Source organism: Arachis ipaensis, chromosome B05 (assembly GCF_000816755.2).
Source record: "Arachis ipaensis cultivar K30076 chromosome B05, Araip1.1, whole genome shotgun sequence".
Taxonomy (NCBI): domain Eukaryota; kingdom Viridiplantae; phylum Streptophyta; class Magnoliopsida; order Fabales; family Fabaceae; genus Arachis; species Arachis ipaensis.
Window position 1 is genome coordinate 108,976,833 of NC_029789.2, and position 3,808 is coordinate 108,980,640.

The following is a 3,808-nucleotide window of genomic DNA, read 5'->3' on the forward strand; positions in this document are numbered from 1 at the left end:
ATAATCTAAGTAATTAAATAAATAAGGGGACAAAATTACCCCAATGCTAAGTTTAATAAAAAGATCAATGCATATGTGGTAAAATTAAAGAAAAAATTTTGGTACATGAGTATGTGATGCAAAAGTGGGAACTATGGGTAGCTAGGCATGATTTTGGAATTACATAGAGTGTGTGTGTGTGTGTTAGGTGGGAGCTTAAGTTAGTCAAAGATTCATATTATAGCTCTCTTGGCCATACATATATCCTCACCGCTACCTTAGCCCCATTACAACCTTGAAAAGACCTCATGATGTTTGCATTGGTATACTAAATTTTTGTTGATTGATTAGATGAAGAACAAAGTTTTAGAAAGCATGATTAGAGAAGAGTAGAGTGAATTAACCCTAGACACTTGAGCGATTAGAGTGCATATACACTACCAGTGAGGGTTCAATGCTTGATTCTATGTTCCCTGCTTTCATAAGCTATCTTCTTACAAGTTTACTTGTCTCTTATTGTGTGATTTAAATTAGTGAAATCTGATTTATGTTTGTCTTGAAGAACTTATTTACTTTTGACCAAGTAGACAGAATCATCTTAGTATATAGTTGCATTCATAGGTTGCATCTCATGAGTCTTACTTTCCCCATTCATTCTTTCTGTCTCCTTGAGCTTAGCATGAGGACATGCTAATATTTAAGTGTGGGGAGATTGATAAACCACTATTTTATGGTTTATCTTGTGCTCAATTAAGTGGTTTTCATCAAGTCCTTGCACACATATTCATACAATTTGCAAGATTTTACAATTCCTTTCCAATTTTGTTCTATAATTGAAAACTTGCTTCCTGAGCCTTTAAATTATGTATTTTTATTCTTCTTTATACCATTCGATGCCGTGATCTGTGCGTTAAGTGTTTTCAGGCTTTATAGGACAGGAATGGCTTAGAGGATGGAGAGGAAGCTTGCAAAAATAGAAGGACCACAAGAAATAAAGGATATAACCAGCGAGGAGCGATGCGCACGTGATGAGCGGATAATTTATACGCTTTTTGGCATTGTTTTTAGGTAGTTTTTAGTATATTTTAGTTACTTTTTATTATATTATTTTTAGTTTTTATGCAAAAATCACATTTCTGTACTTTACTATGAGTTTGTGTATTTTTCTATAATTTCAGGTATTTTCTAACTGAAATTGAGGGACCTGAGCAAAAATATGATTCAGAGGCTAAGAAAGGACTGCAGATGCTGTTGGATTCTGACCCTCCTGCACTCGAGGTGAATTTTCTGAAGCTACAGAAGCCCAATTGGCACGCTCTGAATTACGTTGGAAATTAGACATCTTGGGCTTTCCCAAAAAATATAATAGTCCACATTTTGCCCGAGATTTGATGGCCCAAACTGGCGTTAAACGCCAGCGAGAGACCCTTTTCTAGCGTAAAACGCCAGAACTGGCACACTTCTTGACGTTAAACACCCATTTTGGCACCCAGGGTGGAGTTTAACTCCAATTTGAGGCATATGCACGTGGAAGCTTGAAAGCTACGCCCAAACACTCACCAAGTGGGCCCCGGAAGTGGAATTCTGCACTATCTACACCTAGTTACTCATTTTCTGTAAACCTAAGTTACTAGTTTAGTATAAAAACTACTTTTAGAGATTCATTTAGCAACTCATGATATTTTTACTTTTCATATTGTATCTTCCACAGTATGAGTCTCTAAACCCCATAGGTGGGGGTAAGGAGCTCTGCTATGTTTCAATGGATTAATGCAATTACTATTGTTTTCTATTTAATTATGCTTGCTTCTATTCTAAGATACTCACTCGGACTTCAATCTAAAGAATATGATAATCCGTGACACTCATCATCATTCTCAACTTTATGAACGCGTGCCTGACAACCACTCCCGTTCTATCTGAGCTCAACGTAGTCATTGGGCGACAGCTTGAGTGCGTATCTCTTGGGTCTCTGATCCACGGACTGAGTCCGTGAGATTAGAACCTTCATGGTCGAGGCTAGAACCAATTGGTAGAATTCCTGAGATCCGGAAAGTCTAAACCTTGCTTGTGGTATTCCGAGTAAGATCTGGAATGGGATGACTGTGACGAGCTTCAAACTCACGAATGTTGGGCGCAGTGACAGTGTGCCAAAGGATAGAGAGATTCAATTTTGACACAAGTGAGAACCGACAGTTGATTAGCCATGCGGTAGCTGTACCTGGTATTTTTCATCCGAGACGAGAGATCCGGCAGTTAATTAGCCGTACAGAAACCGTGCCTGGTATTTTTCATCCGAGAGGACGGATGGTAGCCATTGACAACGGTGATCCACCAACATACAGCTTGCCATTGAAGGAAGCCATGCGTGTTTGGAGAAGAAGACAGTAGGAAAGCAGAGATTCAGACGACAGAGCATCTCCGGAACCTCAACCTGTTCCTCATTACTGAATCACAAGTAACATTCAATTCATGTTATTTACTTTTCATAAACAAAAATCATTTTAATCACTAATCTCCTGACTAAGATTTACAAGATAACCATAGCTTGCTTCAAGCCGACAATCTCCGTGGGATCGACTCTTACTCACGTAAGGTATTACTTGGACGACCCAGTGCACTTGATGGTTAGTTGCACCGGAGTTGTGAAAAGTGTGATCACAATTCCGTGAACCAAGTTTTTGGCGCCGTTGCTGGGGATTGTTTGAGTTTGGACAACTGACGGTTCATCTTGTTGCTTAGATTAGGAAAAATTTATCTTTTTTGGTTTAGAGTCACTAAAATTGAGTTTTCTATTATTTTTTTTAAATTTTAAAATTATTGTTTTCCTTTTTTCTAGATTTTTTTTCGAAAATTTTTAATAAATAGATAAAAACCAATAAATTAATAATTGAGTCTTCTGTTTGAGTTTAGTTTCATGTTTTAAGTTTGGTTTCAATTGCATGTTTTTATTTTCCTTCATATTTTTCGAATTACATGTTTTTATTTTTCTTCATTTTTTTAGTTACATGTTCTTAGTTCTTTCTTGATCTTTAAATTGTTCTTGATAATTTTCCTTGTTTGATCTTTAGTTTTTCTTGTTTTGTGTCTTTCCTTATTTTTCTTGTGCATTTTCGAATTATTAGTGTCCAAAGTATAAAAATTTTTAAGTTTTGTGTCCTTTGTGTTTTTATTTTCCTAAAGATTTCCAAAATTGTTCTTGGTGTTCATCTTGATCTTCAAAGTGTTCTTGGTGTTCATATTGACATTCAAAGTTTTCTTGTTTGTTTTCTTTGTTTTGCTCTAAAAATTCTAAGTTTGGTGTCATTTTATTGTTTTTCTTGTGCATTTTCGAATTATTAGTGTCCAAAGTATAAAAATTTTTAAGTTTTGTGTCCTTTGTATTTTTATTTTCCTAAAGATTTCCAAAATTGTTCTTGGTGTTCATCTTGATCTTCAAAGTGTTCTTGGTGTTCATCTTGACATTCAAAGTTTTCTTGTTTGTTTTCTTTGTTTTGCTCTAAAAATTCTAAGTTTGGTGTCATTTTATTGTTTTTCTCTTTCCTCATTAAATTAAAAAAAAATATCTTTTCTCTTTATTTTAATTGAATTTTTGGAATTTACATTAAAAAAAATTCAGATTTTTATTTTAAAAATTTTAACTTATCTTATCTTAGTTTTAAATTTCAAAATTCAAATCTTTTTCAAAAATCATATCTTTTTCAAAATCTTATCTTATCTTATTTCAAATTCAATTTTCAAATTTCAATTAAATTCCAAAATTCAAAATTTAAATTTAAAATTTTAAAAATCAAACCTTTTCAAAATTTAAATCTTTTTCAAATAATCT